We start from the raw sequence: 20,556 nt of genomic DNA, 5'->3' as shown, positions 1-20,556 counted from the left end.
AATCTTTAGTTTCAGAATTCAATTTTAAAAGTTCTGATCTAGTGCAGTACCTGAGAATATGACTGTTATTATTTTCAGAGGTATTTTAAATGGATATCATAAAAGAAAATGCAGAAACAGCATTTGCTGTCACAGCCTCCTGGAGGATAACGCAGCAAGCTACTACTTCCTTAAGAGTCTGATCTTCAAGAGAAAACAATGCTGAATTTAAGAAGGCAAGAAAGAAAAAAACATCAGGGAGATAGAAAGGTGTATGGCTTGGGAGAAAAACACAGAATTCTAAAAAGGGATAAGAACATCTTCCCATTTTGCACCAGCTTTATTCTGGACTTACTCCAGTTTTACAGTTATATGCATAAGAATCATACCCAAGAGCTTGATTTTAAACTGGAATACTTAAAACAACCTCATCCATGCCTCCTTGTGCCCTGAGGCTTATAGGTTAATGTGTGGGTATAAGTGGACCTAAGAGGCACAGAGGTTTCAGAAAATATGTTTCTGTATTGCAAAGGGTGATTAATTCTTATTGAGTAGAGACTACTTCACTTAACCTGACAATATTGTGTTCCTTGGTTGCTAAGAAGAGGGAGGAAAAAAGCTATCATAAACAAGCAAACAAGCAGCCAGCTTGGTAACTCAAGATATCGCCTCACTTATGAAATTACACTGACATCCTCTTCTACAATAAAGAAAAAACAATGTATTTTTCAATCCATGTAATAATACTGATTTTTTCCTTTTTTTTTACAGGGTGTTGGCTCTTCAAAAATGTATCAATGTAGAACATCACTCATCTCAAACAGCTCCAGAGTATAATCATTTGTAAGACACCCAAATCATATGAAACAAATCCAGTTTATTCACCTAAACGATAAAGGAGTTCTGGGGTACATCTTGAAGAAAAGAAAGATACATAGTCACACCAAATAAATCCTTGAACAATTATCTGCATTATACAATCTCTACAGTTTCTAGCCTATCCTCCAAACTGTACCACTGGGAGTGTTATATTTTTTTAATCTTTAAGTCTATTTTTAGGAGAGCTACTCAAAAGCTTCATGCCCCGGCTCACATCCGCTTCTAGGCACTCCTAGCTTAACTACCCTGATATTTAGTCACCTTTTTCTTCCTGTGAAACAAGTTTCCTGCACACAGAAATGGGACTTCCAAAAGCCCCATAGTATTTTTTTTTATTTTATTTTTTTTTTTTTTTTTTTTTTTACTGAGAAGCACTCATGTAGTGTTTATAGATGGAGATAATAACAAAAACTTCAGTTTCTGGAAAGCATTTACTATGTCTAGCCTTTGCCTCAGGCACATTGATTCCCTCAGAATCGCAACATTTTCTCAGCTGCAAAACAAACTTTCAGTTGCAAGACCATGAAAAGTAATTCTTGATTTTTTTTTTAAGTACAAGCCAGGATCACATTTTTCTTTTCTACGGTCATCATATTCTGTTGGTCCCTGACATGCTAACCTGTACTGTAGGCAGTTGCTGAGATCACCCCAATGATTCAATGCTGTCTACATGAAGGATGATTTTAACAGACCAGTTCAACAATGCAGTCTAACTTCCACCAAATAACTTATCTGCCCTGCCAGACTGGGCAGCACTCAACTGTGCACCAGTTCCTACATCTTCGTCAAACATTTAGTAGCTAAGGATCATAACTACCAGAACCAGTATTTGTGCAGTCATTCGGCATGGAATAGGACCGCGCAGCACTAACAGGAACACATGACTTCTTGCTTCTCCACTTGACTGGCAAACTGTATAAAGCAATTCCTGGGAATTATTTAAGATATCAAAGTGCAAAGAAAAAAAAAAAAAAACAAACTTGTTTACTGCAGTCAAAAGAGGAAATATGTCTTGGGGAGGAAGGAATACTGTATAATGAGAAGCAGTGATTTGGAGGTCTGCCAGATATTGTAGAGAGTACTGAATAGGAAGGAGGCAGAGGAGTACTGATGTCAAGAAACGTTTACGAGAGAGGAAGATATTAAACAGGGTTCTTTTGACTAATTCTCACATTCTTCCACTGCAGTTATAATATCAGAGCTCTAAAACAACGTGTGGGTGAGGTATTGATGCATGCCATATAAACAAGTCACTTCTGATCAGCTGCTTTGCTGTTGCTGTAATGGTTACAGTAGGTTGACTTATCTCTGACTGATATCTCTGCCTTACACAACTGCTTAGGCATCTCAACATTCAGTGGCAGGCAGGAGCTGGTACCCTGCAAATGTGCAATAGACTGTGACTTTTACATAAGATAGTGGCCTCTTCAAGAGTACACTGTGAAGTGTTTCCCTGTCCCAAGGACTGGATGTGCACCTCTGCATCGCAGTGAAGTATGACTCTCCCCGTGCTTTTTCCCTGCCTCCATCATTTTTCTTGGTCGAAAACCACAGAGTGCCATGTCCTGAACAGGAGATTGCCTGGACAGTTAGAGAACAATTCCCCCAGGTGCCCTGTGCTTTTCATGGAAAGACTAAAAGTGCTGATCAAGTTTTCAGCAGAAGCCTCTCCATATGGAAAGAAAATACATTCATATGGAAAGAAAAGCAATATTCTGAATTAGTGCTTCAGTATTCCCGGCTCTTGCTGAGTGAACAGAAAAAGTAAGCTGAAATCATCAGTGACTCACTCCTTTATGTGACAGACCCACCCCCGATACACAGAGCATCCAGCAGTCAGTTAACCCTCCCGATAAGGTTTCTGTGTGATAATGACTGACTGCAAGAGAATGGGCTTTCAATTCTGCAAGGGTTTTTGCCTCAAGGCTTGTTTTCACTAAACAAGCACAAAACCAGCAATTGACAAGAAAGTGACCAATAACTTCTAAGAGAAAAAAAGAAAAGAAAAGAAAAGAAAAGAAAAGAAAAGAAAAGAAAAGAAAAGAAAAGAAAAGAAAAGAAAAGAAAAGAAAAGAAAAGAAAAGAAAAGAAAAGAAAAGAAAAGAAAAGAAAAGAAAAGAAAAGAAAAGAAAAGAAAAGAAAAGAAAAGAAAAGAAAAGAAAAGAAAAGAAAAGAAAAGAAAAGAAAAGAAAAGAAAAGAAAAGAAAAGAAAAGAAAAGGAAGGGAAGGGAAGGGAAGGGAAGGGAAGGGAAGGGAAGGGAAGGGAAGGGAAGGGAAGGGAAGGGAAGGGAAGGGAAGGGAAGGGAAGGGAAGGGAAGGGAAGGGAAGGGAAGGGAAGGGAAGGGAAGGGAAGGGAAGGGAAGGGAAGGGAAGGGAAGGGAAGGGAAGGGAAGGGAAAGGCACATCATGATCTCTCATGTTCTCTATAACTCATTATATTTCCCAAGATATTCTTAATATTTGGGTAGTGAGATCTCTTAACCATCTGTAAGTTGTCTTACAACTTTTTAGTCTCGCTCTGTGAGGGATGCCTATTTCAAACCAGGAAATCTCACAAGCTGGGTTTGCAGCATGCTGAAGTTTCTAATATAGTTGCTGCAGCTGAACAGATCACATACTTTTTGCTCACCAGCAGATGTTAGTTATAATAATTTATTTAGCTACATGGAGAAGCTGAAAAAGGTTATCTGTACTGCTTCAAAGAACATTATACAAATCTTCTCACTGTGACAATACAATCTAATATACAAAGCACAACAGGACGCTGTCAAATCTTCCTCATAGTCCAGAAGACATCCAGATATTGGTTCTGGTCTTTAAGATATTTATCCGGTATTGACAAATGAAGGATGTAGAAGCCTACTTAAAACCTTGGGGTCATTTAGAATAATATTTAAATATATTTTTTTTCTCCATTAGTTGTTAATCATGACAGAGTACATTTTATGACGTCTTTCAAGTTCGCTACAAGCTGAGAGGTTATATATTTTCCTTGAAAAAATAATACAAAAAAAAGTATGCTGTTGTGATCCACAAGAAAATTTTTGTCTTCAAGCTGTGGAACTTCAGGAAGAAAATACCTAGTAGCACAAGATTATTATATTTTTTTTAATCATATCCTAAGATCTATGCATTAGAGATGTTGATGCACATGTTAAATCGGAAGACAGATATACTTATTTCTCATTATTTTTCAACTCTTTCTGGGCTGAACTGATGTATAATCAGCAGATAAATGTGAAAAAAACCCTCCTAAAACTAAACTTCAATTGAAGTCCTTCACAGTTAATGGATTTCTCCTCTCTGATTTTGGTAAGCTTTGAGTTGAGCCTCAGAAGACAAAGACAGCTGTAATCTAACAAAGCTGTACATTGAACATGCACCAAAATAATATTATTTTTATCTGGACATGCAAGTAAATTTGCAATATAGTCTTCTATTTTTCCTCTGTTGTTTTTTTGCAAAGGGGTAAACATTTTTTTTTTTTTCACGATTTCATCTTCCTTAGCATATCAGATTTGACATTTCCCATTAATATGGTTTGAATTTACATATTACAAAAATCAAATTAATTTTGTTTCAGTAGCACTTTTTGTTCCAACATTTACATCAAAATCTTTCACTTAGGTTAACAGAATTATGTTATCAGTGCATAAGGGTGTCATAATTTTTCATCTTATAGACTCCTTTGAAACTTTGGTGTCAATACTTTGATGGGGATTTGTGTCATAGAGCTGTCAGGCAAAGGAGATACAGGTAATGTAGAGGTGAAGTACAAGCTCTAACTGATTTGCCATATATTTTAGAGAGTCATAAAAAACTGTGACAAAGACATGAAGAGACAAAATGTATTATTCAGAACCTGTTGTCATTTACAATTTCATCCTCTGCTGAGTTTTAAAAAATAAGAGTTTCATGTTCAAATCCTGTCAAGCAAGGGAGGGGATTTTATACGATTTTATTATTTTTAAATAACTTCAAAAATGAATAATTTGCTCTCTGAAGCTAGGAAAAAGAGCAGCTGAGATCTTTTCTAACAATGATCAGCCTTCCTCTTCTCCCCCAGTTTCTCTAAATAAGTTTCAAAGATCAGTTTCCTATATTTTGAGGAGAGTTCCACTGAGAATACACAACATTACAAGTCAAAGCAATAGATTTAAGGCACAGTTCTATCCCTATTGTTTCCTTAGTAAATAGCTAAAACAGCCTACACTCAGCATTCACTGTTGTGTGCCCCACTCTGATTCACAGAACTTTCTCCATGTAGTGCATAAAGAGTTTAAATATGACTTCAAGACTCTAACTCTGCTTAAAATAAAATATAAAAAAAAATCTAGTTGTACATGAAACGTATCTATGGCCCAAGTAGAAATGGGAAACAAAACTTTATGATCTTTCAGGGGCCATGAAAACCACATTCTTCTTTTCTTCCAGCAAGACCTTCGCCCCTTCCTTTACCCTGACATTTCATGTTTTCTCTTCCCAAGGGTGATGAAATTTGCAAGCAATAATTCATCTGAAGCACATATGTGAATCTGAGTATTAAAATCTACCAGCAGTATCAGAACAAAAGGTCCAGTGGATCTTTAGCACTTTCTAGTATTCTGACAAATCTCTCTGAGCAAGATGAACAGATGTGAAGCCGTTTTAGCATGAGAGTGCCAGGTACCTGAACCTCTAAAAATCTGTGTATGGAAATGAGTTGAAATATGGATATCACCTCGAAATGGGGAACGCTCTTATCATTGTCTCAGCTCTTCAAGAATCTATTACAATAATTCCTGCTGACTTCAGAGATGCCTACCTGATTAAAGAAGAGCTGATGAATTGAAGGTTTCCCAGATGCTAAGCTCAGCCACAAAGTCACTGATGACTTCAACAGATGGTCCTGCTTTTAGGCCATTGAGAACTTTATGAGCCATTTATCCTCCTTCAGGCAACTCATCATCTGAAATAAGGAACAGAATGATGTAGTAATGTGTTTTCTAACCAAATGCCCTGGGACATGTCTTTCCTGAGTGGCATCCAAATAACGTCAGCTTGAACACAATTACTATAGACAGAAAAATAGCAGAGTTCAATTGAAAAAAAAAAAAAAAAATCATAGAATCTCTGAACAATATTGCAGATACAGTAAGAGAAATTGCGTTCTCATATGAAATAAAACTGTGTTTGGACAGCTTTTATGAAATGGACTTTGTAGGGGTTGTGAGTGAGCCAGCTCTCTTCTTCCACTCTCTTTTTGTTTAAATTCATAGCCACAACAGGGCTATTCAGTAAACATAATCTTATTTCAAAAGCAGTCCCTGGGTTTGAGCATAACTACAGTTGCCTTCCTGCCTAGAGTCAAGTGATCAGACAGCATCATGACAAAATCTTCATATGCAGTTTTTCAGAACACTTTTTTTTTTTTTTTTTTTTCCTGACATAAGACAAAGTTAATGAGACAAAGCAAAGAACAAACTCTTAAATAGCTTGTACTGTGATAAATCTCCTTTGGAAGAATTTTCTTTCTGAAAAAAAAAAAATCAATTAAAGCAACTGTATGTTTAGTCCAATAATATTTCATTATATATTCATACGTGTGTCATATGAATATAGTATATGTTCTAGAAAAGTCTGTTGGATCACATCTAGTCTCAGTTTTACCAAACAGTTCAATGGTGTTCCCCAGACAGGACCTTTCAAACCATGACTTGCTTTTCCAAAATGTATCTTAGTCCTTATGGGCGATAAGTCTCTTCAGTGCACAGAAAGGAGGTCTCCACGTATTCTGGGGCTGTAACAAATAGGGGTGTGTGTCTACATTAACACTTGTAAAGGGTTGCTAAAAGAGAACTGAAAGAATTTGGGGACAATCTTATTTTTAATTAATTCTTTCCTTACTTGCCAATGTTGCTAACCCAATCACAGTATGAAATCTCTTCATCCCTACTCATCCACTTTTGTCATGCTAGCTACTGGGGCAAAAGGCCGATAAAAGATACTCTAAATGCCATATCCTATACTGATTTCATTATGTCTTTTAGATCAGGTCTTAATTCATCCTTTCCAGTTGTAAAAAGACTATTAATCTAAGAAAATTTTGCAAGTTCAGAGACCAGGAACACTGAATCTAACTTATTTTCCATGTTTATTCAGGCACTTAAAATGCATTACTATTATGATTTAAATTTAGGATGACTCTCCTGTAATTCTATTGCAAAAGCATGTGTTGTAGATGTCTAGTTTTATATCAGTTGTTGTGCTTATTATTATATTATGGTCTCTGCTGAACTCGTTGCATTAGCTAATGGTTGATATAGAGGCATCAACAACTCTCAGTAGCAAAACTCTGTGACTTTCAGTGAAGCCACAAGAGCTTGTTAGTTGTGGGTGGTAAAACTGCTGAGTTTTAATGTTATATTGAAGTTGCAGGTCAGCATTTCAAGTGTGTATTTTCATAAATAATTCATTTCCTATTATTGAGCATTTATGAAAAAAGAAAGAATAATGAAATCAACAGGGATGGCAACGTGCTCCAGTCTTGGATGAAAAAATCCCAAATATTATTCTCTGTCTCCAGAGATGTTTGTAATAGTGTAACCCTAATCAAACTTGCTATGGGGTTTCTGACAAGCTATTTATTGCTTAATTCTTTTTCCTTTCTGCACCAATAAAATTTTTATTCTAAACATTTGCTGTTGAACAATAGAACCCTGCTGTGAGACCATTCCCACTGATTGAAGGCTGATTATTTTCATATAGCAGCTGTCACTAGGTATTCCACATTCTTAAACTCTATCATTAGAGAGAAATCACAGACCCATTTCTGACTGTAGATCATGGCATCCTGGTAACTGTGAGCCTGCTGAGCTAATTTTCTACAGAAGGATGTGGGAGCTTAGCTTAACAAGTAAAAAATTTGTTCAAGCTCTAAACGTATTTAAGTGACTAGATGAAGGTTATACTACCTATCACTCTAGGAATGTTGCAGGCCAGACTTCCTTGTGGGATCAGACCCTTTGAAAGAGAAGGATAGACCTACCAAGTCCCTATTTCAATGAGAGCCTACTACAATTTCATTTAGTTCATTTGACTGGACAACATTTATTAGGTCTTACATTCTGTACTTATATTTTCTTGGCTTAGACTACCCTTCCCGTACTTGATTAACCTTGTAAAGATTCTGGTATGAAAATAATCACTAATAATAATCTACTAATGAAATGTAAAAGTTATTTCTGGCCACTGTACATGAATGCACAAATATATATCTCAACAGTCTACAAGGTGTGTCAACAGATTACAGGTTGTTATAGATCCTACAGTAAAGAATTTCTGGTTCAGTAGAAGTACACACCTTATAAATCCTCATGCAGGTGGGGAAAGATGCTTCTGTTAAATTACTCTATTTCAGTTCTGTAGGAAAGTGTCAATATATCTCTTTGAAACGGTAATGACCTCACGTAGCTCACTAACGGTGATAAATAGGTGTATACACACTATGGAAAAAAATCTGAGAAGTTACAAAGGTTGTTTCTGAGCCAAAAGTTTCGTAGGCCATACATTTGTGTTAATTTAACCTTCTCAGATGCAATTATAGGTTTAAAACTTATGGTACTAACATCCTTTCAGAGAGTTTATCTTCAGGCCTCAAAGGAGGAAATAAAGAAATATATCCTTTTGCAGAGAGATTAGTTCAATTTATTTTGTCAGGGCCACTGAAGTTTAGATAATATGGCAGATACCTCAGATCTGTGCAGAAATCTTGACCCTGGTGGCTCGTAACAACAAAGACCAAGTCATCCACAAAGTCACTCCACCTCCTTTTCCACTTTCACCTCATCCCAGAGCAAACTGGATTAAAAACAGGAATGCAAACAGTACAATGAGATTGTTCACCCTCGACAGCTCCTGACAGCATCATGTATCCTCTGATCTGAATTTGTAGTTTCAGATTCATAAACTCAGATTTGGAAATAGATCAAGGGAGAGGCAATGGAAGAGTGTTAGGTGTTCACAATAAAATGTTCTGTTGATGGGGTGACTTTTGTCTCCAATTCCACTCTGATGAGTTCCGTAACAGTCCCGTGTATTGGTATTCCCATGTTGTGAGCAATGGTACCAAAACATACAGGACCACTAAGTTCTTCAAGAAAGACATTAGATAGAAGAAATTATTTAATTCTGTTGGCAAATCCACTGTTTTTAGAACAAAAGAATAAATCCTGTTACATGCAGCTATTGTTTGTAGCTAGTGGCTGTATGTGACATGGGAAATGTATGTAGAGCTGCAACAATGGATGTCTGTTATTGGAGGACAAGATATGATGAAGATCACTTATGGGAGCCATTAACACAACTCCCCGTCTAGTGATGAATAAGTTCGTAATGTGCTGGGGCTCTGCTTAGTGTTGAAATATTGAAAGTAGGAGAAGACTTTGTTTGCTAAGTTTAGCATTTGATAAAAAAAACATCAGTCATGCCAAGACTATAAAATTGTAGCCTGAAGCCTGAACATTTCAGAAAGTTATGAGCAACTGAGTAGACAAAGGTGTAATGGAAATGTCTGCAGACTGTATGTGAAGCTCTTGCTAGCTCTATAGCTGCAGTGTTTATGTGGAAGAATATGATTTGTGTTTCTTCTGTTTAAAAAGTTATTACAGATACTAAGACACAGGAAAGTAACAGAAAACCAAAACAAATACAGAACCACAACATGAAAATAAGAACAGATTTGAATTATAACTAAAGCTATGTAACTATCAATTGTAGACTTGAACTTTATAATCTGTGTGACAAGATTAATAGTAAGTTAGCTTTATGTCAGGATACTACTGAATTACTGTGTTTTTCTGGAAAAAATCTGGAAGTCTGAGTGTGGGAATTCCTCCCCCAGGTCATAAAGCCGCTACTGAAAACTTTGGGAAACCAAGAGCAAATTGATGGAATTCAGTAATATTCTCTTTCTTTTCTTTTCTTTTCTTTTCTTTTCTTTTCTTTTCTTTTCTTTTCTTTTCTTTTCTTTTCTTTTCTTTTCTTTTCTTTTCTTTTCTTTTCTTTTCTTTTCTTTTCTTTTCTTTTCTTTTCTTTTCTTTTCTTTTCTTTTCTTTTCTTTTCTTTTCTTTTCTTTTCTTTTCTTTTCTCTTCTCTTCTCTTCTCTTCTCTTCTCTTCTCTTCTCTTCTCTTCTCTTCTCTTCTCTTCTCTTCTCTTCTCTTCTCTTCTCTTCTCTTCTCTTCTCTTTCTCTTCTCTTCTCTTTTCTTTCTTTTCTTTCCTTTCCTTTCCTTTCCTTTCCTTTCCTTTCCTTTCCTTTCCTTTCCTTTCCTTTCCTTTCCTTTCCTTTCCTTTCCTTTCCTTTCCTTTCCTTTCCTTTCCTTTCCTTTCCTTTCCTTTCCTTTCCTTTCCTTTCCTTTCCTTTCCTTTCCTTTCCTTTCCTTTCCTTTCCTTTCCTTTCCTTTCCTTTCCTTTCCTTTCCTTTCCTTTCCTTTCCTTTCCTTTCCTTTCCTTTCCTTTCCTTTCCTTTCCTTTCCTTTCCTTTCCTTTCCTTTCCTTTCCTTCCTTTCCTTTCCTTTCCTTTCCTTTCCTTTCCTTTCCTTTCCTTTCCTTTCCTTTCCTTTCCTTTCCTTTCCTTTCCTTTCCTTTCCTTTCCTTTCCTTTCCTTTCCTTTCCTTTCCTTTCCTTTCCTTTCCTTTCCTTTCCTTTCCTTTCCTTTCCTTTCCTTTCCTTTCCTTTCCTTTCCTTTCCTTTCCTTTCCTTTCCTTTCCTTTCCTTTCCTTTCCTTTCCTTTCCTTTCCTTTCCTTTCCTTTCCTTTCCTTTCTCTTTCTTCCTCTGAAGAAAATAGAAAAAAATAAATAAATAAATATATATATATATATATATATAGTTGGGATTTATCTCATTTGAACTTGCTGCTCGATGTAGTGTCCTTGTTTCCTTTAGAGTCAAAAGTAAGACAGATTTCAAAGGGGACTTATGCTATCTTTAAGTACATTTCTAAATTAAACTTGTTACATTTCCCTATTGCTTAAGAACGAAAACTGACTAATTGCAACTAGAAAGATGAGTGCAAGCCTGCCAAGTGTTAGCTGTGTTGATGGATACAATCACAGTAAGTGTGAAGATCAATACAATGACATCAGGCAAACCCAGACTAAATGAAACTGAAAAGTTGTACCTGAAATATCAGTAAGAACTAACAATACAACTTCGCCTAGGCCCAGACTATCTAGTACCATCAGCTCCAGAATCCTTCACAGCTATTTCAGCTCATTCTGAAGCAACTGCTACATCCAAGAATCCCTCTAGCTTCACAGAGTCAATCAAAAACTCTCAGTAGATTTCATGAGATCTTAGCTCCCTAGAACAGATGAATACCTCTAAATGGACTCTGAGGAGGATCCCCTAATTCCTATCATAAGTCAGCACTAGAAGAATCTATCATATTGGGTCTAACCAGCTTAAGATTCTATTGAAAGGGTTTAAAATTAAAAGCTACAACTGAAATATTCACTCTTTGTTTTAATTGCAGAGTTTGAAAACTTTCCATAAGAGGTGTAAATGCTGCACAGAAAATCTGAGATTCTAGGAGACAGACTTGCCACTTACCTGTCTTTCATATTTAATATTGTTCGTTTCTCCCAAACACCTGTAGCTTACATGTTGAAAACCACTGAACTGCTAAATTTGACACTGTTGGTTTTTGGGGTTTGGGGTTTTTTTTCCTTCCCATTTAAAGTCTATAGCCTCGAACTAGTTGATTTCAGTCATTTCTTTGTGCATTTCTGTCCTTTGACTTCTAAACAAGAAACTTGTCAGAATACTCTGTTTCTCCTACTTTCTTTACAGTCCAGACAATGGAATAATTCGAGGCTGTATGATCTTTCAATATTATATCACAATCACCAACACTGTCTCTTTTTTGGAATCAAAACTAAAAAACAGATAGAAAGACAAATCTGGATTTGAAACGTTTAAATAGTTTTTCAACACAGTGTATTTCAGAATGCACTGAAAAACTGCACCAAGGGATATAATTAGATTTGCTGCAGGGAATTTTGTGAATCGATCAGATGACTTCCAAACCATTGAAGACTTATTCATTTATGGCCTATGTATCATTGCTTTTGCTCTGTCTAGGATGCTCTTCCTGAGACTAGGAAAAAAAACCCAAAAAACCCAAAAAACACACAAAACAAAACAAACAAAAAAACAAACCCCAAAACCCACAAAAAACAAAAGAAACTAAAAACAAACCCATGAACAAGCCACACACACAAAAAACAAACAAACAAACAAAAAAAAAAAAAACCCAGACAGCATTCAGTGAGAGAATTTTCAATATAAATTCTTTAGTAAGAGACTTGAGTTTGGTGAACTGGGTATTTTAGCATGGTAGGGAACAACTTCAAATGCAAGAGAGTTTAAAACAGTAAAGCCTTATTCTTGCTCACAGCATGGTAATGGAGATGTTTTCTCTGCATGAGTGCTTCTACAAGAGATGATGTGAGACAAAGAGGAAAAATGAAGACTATGACCTACTTTCTTGTACAGAAGGTGGAATAATACCATATCCATTTTTTGAACACCAATTAGTTTGATGGTAAAAAAAAAAAAAAAAAAATTGCAATGAGGTATGCAAAGCTTCAGTGGAAGTCACTTTAAGAGTACTACACAATCAATACTCAACTCTCTCAGTTGAGACAGTAAAGACTTATTTATTGTCTCAAAATAAAAACAATGGGAAAAATATCAGACTACACTTAGCAGAGTGAGGGTCGTTAAGAAATAGTCAGATGTACTTTCTGGTGAAAAGTTGTTTCAGTATGACTAAACTGAATGAACTTGGACTATTGATCAATAGGGAAGACAAGGATTTAACTAGGAAATTGCTAGAAGCTCTAAATCACTGTTTTCTCCAAAGATATATTTATACTGTGCAATTCAACTCACAGTTAGAGGAAACACCAAACCCTTCAATGAAGCTGCACTAATGCAGGAAAATAATACTACCTTACTTGGCCAGTATCTACGCCAGTGCATTGAGAACGTCTGTACGACTTTCCTGAGGTCCTGATTCAGCAAGCAGTCTAGCTGAGAAGAGTGACAAAGAACAAACAATTCAGCCACAATGCTGAATTTATTTAAAAAGTTACAGTGGAATTGTTGACCAATCATATGGCAACAGCACGGTGTCTATCTAGCTACAAGGGACACATTTGTGTATCCTTTTTGCCAATCACTTATGTAGGACTATAGTTTTCTGAGTTATTTACAAACATTAAAAGCATTCAAAAACATTCTCTACTGAAACTCTTTTTGTGTTTGTTCATCTATCCAAGTAGAGAGGATGGCGTTAGGCCAAACACGTTTTCCATAATGTGTTAGCTTAATGCCAGGCACAATTTAAGCCATTTTACAGTTTGGTTCCATTTGAATTCAACAAAAACATAGCTGCTCTTTGCTGTTACAATGATTTGCTTGGCTGTCACGCAGAGGAACATTATAGCTCAGTGAGCGTTAAAACCAAAAATGTTAATGTAGTTAATTAAGAGAAAAAATATTTCTCTTTACAACTTTCATACTCACCTCAGGCCTTAGGATGCAAAATTATTATTTTTGTGTCAGGTCGCAAATGAAAATGGAAATTTTTTTATTGGTAGGCCTTTTTAACATGGAACATAAACTAATGGTACACTAATAAAATCACTAAAAAATTAGGACCAATGCATGGAGTTATGGAAATATTTTCTCTCTGCATGTTCAAAAAGGATTTTTGAACAATGCAGACGCTTCCAGTTCTGCATTTTGCTTTTGCACACTGCCAGTTTTTTATTTTTACAAATAATTCTCGGTATTGGCATGGATGAATAAATCAGATCATTACATGAACACCTGCCTGAACATACAAATATGAGTCCCTGATCTTTCAGTAAAGTCTGACAATCAAATTATACTGCCTTCCACATTTTCCTCTAAAGGTCATCCTATTACCAATTTTGTTTCTCTCTAGAGACTACTGAGCTTTTCTTCAGATTACCCTCACATCTTTTGTTTCAGTCTGATAATTACAAGTAAATGGATTTTTTGGGGGGTTGTTTTTTTTTTTTTTTTTTTGAGGGGAGGTGCTAGTAAATTAGGCCTCTAAGTAAAGTCAGGACTTAGAATCCTGATTTAGTTACAGAAACACATCTTGGCTATCAGCTTCTGTAATAAGTTTCTTGCATATCAAATTGCTGCTACAATAAAGCCACTATGAACCTACTGGTTTTAATGAACCTATATAAGCCCAGTAAATTCAAATTTCATTATTTTATTACTGGCATGTCTTTTTAGTGTCAATATATTGGTAAAATTAAGAGAAATTTCAAGCACTAATAACTCCTGCGTCATTTTTGAGAATAATTTCTCCAGCCAAATTATACTTTAATTACATCTCCTTTGATCTTCTCTGGAACTAAAGGCTGGAAGGCCCTTCTTGGATTATTGAATGTCACTTACCATCAAAGGCATCCCCTACTGGGTATAGATTTTTCTGCTTCTTCAGCCTGTTGCCTTTTATTTTGTTTATCACAACTAAAAACAGAGTGCAAATTGGAAGCTCAATGGCTGTCTGTAGAAGAAAAGTCTAATGTAATTTTATATTAGGTTATCATATTTACACAACTTTTTCTGTCTGAATCTTCTTTGCCTGTCAAACACTCACTGAACACTTTAGAAAACTTTTCATCTTGTTACATAGTTTCTAAATACCCCTCCTTATCAGCTTCACACACAGAATCATCTAGGTTGGAAAGGACCCTGGAGATCATCTAGTCCAACCGTTCGCCTAGCACAGTCCCCACCTACAGCATATCCTTAAGCTCTAAATCCACCCTACTCTTGAACACCTCCAGGGATGGGGACTCCACCACCTCCCTGGGCAGCCCATTCCTACGCCCAACAACCCCTTCTGGAAAGATAATATCTTTCCTAATATCTAGTCTGAATTTTCCCTGGCACAACTTGAGGCCATTATCTCTTGTCCTATCTCTTGTTACTTGGTTAAAGAGACTCATCCCCCCTCTCTGCACCCTCCTGTCAGGGAGCTGTAGAGGGTGATGAGGTCTCCCCTCAGCCTCCCCTTCTCCAGACTAAACAATCCCAGTTCCCTCAGCCACTCCTCATAGGACATGTGTTCCAGAGCTTACAAACCTTCAAACTCTGCTGAACGCATCATTGTCATTTCATGTGTTTAAGTGATAATGAACTACAGCAAATGAGTAAGCTCATTAGGATCATGAATACTTTCCCTTTTAAAGTTCTTAAGTTTGGGAGGTTTCCTACATTCTTTGTCTCTAATGTGCAATAAGTTTCACGCTCACAATTGCCTAGTGCATTATTATTTCTAAGGATCTGTTGTTTGTGGAAAACTTCAGTGGTGATGCCTTTTAATAAACGAGGGCTAATAAAGTTTTAAATTGTCAGACAGAAAGACCATGTGAAACTTTATGTTGCTTAGTTTGCTCTGCAGTGCATTTCCTCTCTTCTATTCAGCTCATGTTGCCAAATCCATGTGGCAATCAAGAATGTCTAAATTTTTATTTTTCTGTAAAGTTTTGTACATTGCAGCAGTTTGGGAGTCCAGTGTTTTATCAGAGGTAACAGCACAACCCCATGTAACTAGTGTTTTCTTTCTGGCAGAATACACTATATCGTTAAAGTGCAGTGCCTGAGAAAACAAACTGTAGTCCTTCGTTTGGAACTCTAAAATGTAGAACACTTCTGACAACCCAAAAGCACCACCTGAGAAGTTTTCAGCTGTATTTTCAGATACTCGACTTGTATAGTTCTGCTGGATCCTGTTAATCTATTTTATCATATAGTGCTAGAAATGTATGTGCATTACTGCTCTATTATGTGGAGGAAAGTTGTTTGAAATTTTCATGTTAACACTTATCTTAGGCCATGAGTCCTATTTCATCACCGTGTTGCAGGGCTGAACACAAGGACCACAAAACACCTCTTTGTAAAACCAGTGGGCTTCAAATAGCGAAGAGCCTATGTTCAAGATTCCCTGAAAATTTATAAAATACTTCATGTGTCAGTCCCCTTTGCCCTTCAAGAGAAGATAGGTTTCTAAGCCATAACAGCAAAACAATCCTGAGTTCAAAAAGATAAATAAATAGCAGTGTTCCAGCCCTGAACTCTGCAAGAGATCTCTGTGTTGATCTTAGGAAGTGCACCCATCGAAAGAGTGGTTTATAAAGGATGGGGCTGCTGTCACCTCAAAAACTTGAGCTTACCCGAAAGTTCTCTATTCCTACTTTTACTACATACAGGAGAATGGGTAAGAAGATTTTTAATTTGGATGCTGTTATATTCCCTTTTAAACCACAGTGCACTAATATGGGAAAATGCTCTTGAAAATGTTCTGGAAACTAAGAAGTTCCTTCAGGCTCTTTGACATCTTTAGGATGGGGTTAATCTGTCTCTCTTTATACATGCTAAAGGTGCAATATTGAATTCCTAGCCACAAAGATGTTCAGAAAATATAATTTCTGTTCAAGAGAAAAGAGCATTCCAAAGCTGTTATCTTGACAAATCAAATAGTTTAAATATTATTTTAAAAAGGAAAAAAAAAAAAAAAAAGGAAAAAAATCTGCTACTGAAAATGTCAGTAGAACAAATCATGTTTCCTAAAAAATATTTCTGTTTTGAGCTTTGTGTTGTTTTGTAGGGTTTTGTTTATTAGTTTATTGATTTTGGGGATTTTGGTTTTGGGGTTTTTGTTTTTCTTTGAGGGTTGTTTGGTTGTTTGGTGGGGTTTGTTTTTGGTTTTTTTTTTTTCTGACAGAATTTTATCACTATTTGTTTTGACTAGCTCTGTATATGGATTCAGCTTTCCAAGCAAAACTCTTTTAGGGAGTTCCGGCTTCCCTCTCTCTCATACAGCACAATGCTAAGTAGAAAACTTTTCCCTTCTCTGGCCTTATTCTGAGCTGTGCAGCAAATCTCTGAACACAAATCACCTCCAAAGCACCGTTGATGGTATGAACTGTGCATCACAGGATCTCCTCTGGCAGGTGTGCTGGACATGTTCCCTGTTACTTGTACTGTTGCATTACCCCATTTATCAGAAAAGATATTTAATCTTCATGATCATAACAACACCCTGGTTTGTGCCTTCTAGTTCTTACTTGTGAAATCATATAGTTGACTGATACCTGGGTGAGAACCATGCATTATACATTTTCTTGAATAAAATTTCCTGTTAGCAGGAAGTACATCCACTTCATCAATAACACCTGTGTCTTTACAGAGTTGAAAGTGTTTGCTCTCAAAACCCGTCTTTTTTTTTTTCCAAATATCTACTTCTTTAGAATCATAGAATCACTGAGATTGGCAAAGATGTTTAGCATACTCAAGCCCAACCATTAACCCAGCACTTCCAAGTCCACCCCTAAACCATGTCCCCAAGTGCTACATCTACACTCTTTTAAATACCTCCAGGGATGGGGACCCAACCCTGCCCTGGGCAGCCTGTTCTGATGCTTGACAACCCTCTCAGTGCATAAATGTTTCTTAAAATCCAATCTCAATCTCCCCTGATGCAACTTGAGACCATTTCCTCTCGTCCTATCACTTGTTACTTGGTTAAAGAGACTCATCCCCAGCTCTCTGCACCCTCCTGTCAGGGAGCTGTAGAGGGTGATGAGGTCTCCCCTCAGCCTCCTCCAGACTAAACTCCCCAGTTCCCGCAGGCACTCCTCATATGACTTTTGCTTCCTTCACTTTCTGTCATTGTGTGGTCTGACTGAGCATGACTCTTGATATTTACGTTCAGGAAATGAACACAGGTAGCAGCATATCTGCCCAGCCAGGCAAGATGCTCGATCAGATGCCATAGCAGGCTGGTTGCAATGGGCAGAAGATAACTGCGCCGTTCACAGTCTGACATCTACCTTGCTGCTTTAGAGGGAATTACTTTCACCAAGTTTTCTTGGGTTTAGAGCAATTCCTGCACCCTGATGTCATCAGGAATTAAGAATTCAGGCTGATCAGTGTGGTTCCAGAAGAAGCTGTGCAAGATACCATTTTCAGATGCTTTTAATCTCAAAGGAAGAAAAAATTACAAGTATGAAACACATGAAGATTATAGGAGAACATGTTTATTTTCAGTTCAGATAGCAGATACCAGTTCAGATAATGTGTATTTCACTTAAATTTATTGCACAGAATAAAAATGACATGAACGCTGTAAAACATAATTCTTTCATTTGTTCATACTAAAGGCCAGTTTTGGCATTTAACACAGACATACATGGAAAAAATAATAGGAAATTTGTATTATAGGCCTACTTACTGTAAATATTTTAGTTGCCTTGACTTTGTTCCTGGTTTGTATCAATTTTATGGACCATATTTCAGAGAGGATTCATATCAAGCATTTTCTGCTTTATATAGTTACTATATGTTGTAGATTTAGGCAAAGGGCAAATGCAGTTAAGTGCCTGTGGATGAATGATATTTCACAGTGCCATGTATATATAACAAAGATATCAGCATGGGGACTCTAGGACAGGCATTATTTTTGCATCAGGTTTTAATCGCAATAATTGATGCTGGCTGACAGTATAATCTTTTCGCAGATATTTCTTAGCTCTGAGTATCATAAATCTCTTATATTTTTATGTTGCAAATTACCATTCAGAGGGCAAGAAATGCTAAGCAAGCACAAGTTCCAACCTGATCACTTCGATAGCAATTCTTAGCAATACTCATCTACAATGGTTTGCAAGTGTTCTTTTACTGAGCTTTACAATCCCTCTGAGAAGTATATAGTATTAACACTTTCCACTGAGGGAAGATTGACCCATCATCCTTTATGAAAACAGCCAGTTATTGTCAAAATAAAGCAGAATTCATCAGATGCATGCATACTGCAAGTCCCCACCATTTTTTTGTGCTCTTTTCCCTAAAGATTCTGCGCATATCAACATCTAACCAAGAATAAAATACTAGGATATTTGGGGTAAACACTGTTCTTGAGCCTGGACGAGTATCACCTGTTTGCACTTAGACGTTTGTAACAACCCTTTTATGCCACCTCTAACTTTAGAAGATTGGGTATTCAGTTTTATAAAGTAGAAACTACAAGTCTGTATAGTTGCTTTTGTTATTCTGGTTTCTGAAGAAGGCAGCGACAAACTTCAATTAAATCTGATTTTGCTCTACATTCTGAACAGTGTACAAAGAAAGTTGTTTGGGTTTTTTGTTTTGTTTTGTGAGGTTTTGTTTGCTTCGATGTGAACTGTTTTCGTAGCCCACAGCATCTTCAGACTCTATTACTTTCCTGTACCAAGACATTAATCTTAAAATCATAGAATCATTTAAGTTGGAAAAGATCTTTAAGATCATTGAGTCCAACCACAAACCTAACACTGCCAAGTCCACAATTAAACCATGTCCCTAAGTGCCATATCAGCATCTTCTAATTCTTCTTAATTATTATTAGGTTAAAAGAAAGGAGTAAAAAAATCTTGTACCATATACTTCGGCACTTTCTTGAGCTCTGGATGGCCTAGGTCCAACTCCCTGCTCCATGGTAAATTTCTAGGAAGCTTTAAGTAGTTCCAGAAAAGAATATCATACAAATCACAAGTAGGAAAGTGTTGCCCATCTACATACTCAGTGATCTCAGAGATATTTACCCCAAACTGGGACTGACAGATTATCAACTTTAACCAGCATTCTTCAATTCAAAACCTAATTTCTCTGATTCAATTTAGGTCTAAATATCTCTCCATCTGAAAGGTGTGTTAAAACTTTCCACAAACTATACTGGTCGTCTAAACAGGAAAATTAAAAAATCATAGTAAAATTTCCATCCTTAGAATACATTTTCTGAGCTACATAAAATTTTGGTAACAATCCTTTTCCACTCAGAAGATTGCCTCCAGTAGAATGCCATGAGAAGTTTGTCTCCACAGGCAAGGAACAAAACCCCTTGAGAGAGAGATAGATCCAGCAATCAGGCATACTATGTGACAAGATTTTTCTATTCTGTATGAATGTGACCATTAAAAAATATCAATTAAAATATTCTGCTCACAACAAAACTGATGGGCAAGATACTGTTTGTCCATAAAGAATATTCTTATATCATTGTTCACGGGACAATAATTGGGTCACTTCAAGCTGCCTTCCTCTGACATTAGGCACATTTGCTTTTACCTTAATTGCATTTTTTAAGGTTTTTTTTTCAGAAATGGATGAACTTTCATGTGTGAAATCTCAGAGCTGATCCAGCTTTGTGGACTAGGATTTTCCACTGAGTATTGAAGGATCATTTGTATCTTAATCTCTGGCTTTGTAATGTTGGCTTTAGGGAGACAGGGAGAAAACAGAAGTTTGCTGTTGAATATGTTACAGTAAGTAATGTATTTTTTTTTTTTCAGAATCCATGCATTAACTGTTAGGTAACATAGCTCATCCAAAGTAGGAATAAAGGAATAAACATAATTCAACAAAGACAGGTTTAGGAAAGATTCAAGACAGCTGTAATTTGAGCCACTTAAATGAAGTGTTAAGAGATACTATAGCTTTATATAAATGCCTCTCAAGGTACCTCTCACGGCCCTAAGAGTACTAATAAACCTTAATGGTTCTAATCAACCTCACGTAGGACCCTCACAGACACAGATTCTTGGCTGATCCTAGCTGCCCAGGCTTGCC

Source organism: Athene noctua, chromosome Z, assembly GCF_965140245.1.
Source record: "Athene noctua chromosome Z, bAthNoc1.hap1.1, whole genome shotgun sequence".
Classification (NCBI taxonomy): domain Eukaryota; kingdom Metazoa; phylum Chordata; class Aves; order Strigiformes; family Strigidae; genus Athene; species Athene noctua.
The sequence above is the reverse complement of the archived record's forward strand: the minus strand, read 5'-3'. Positions refer to the sequence as shown.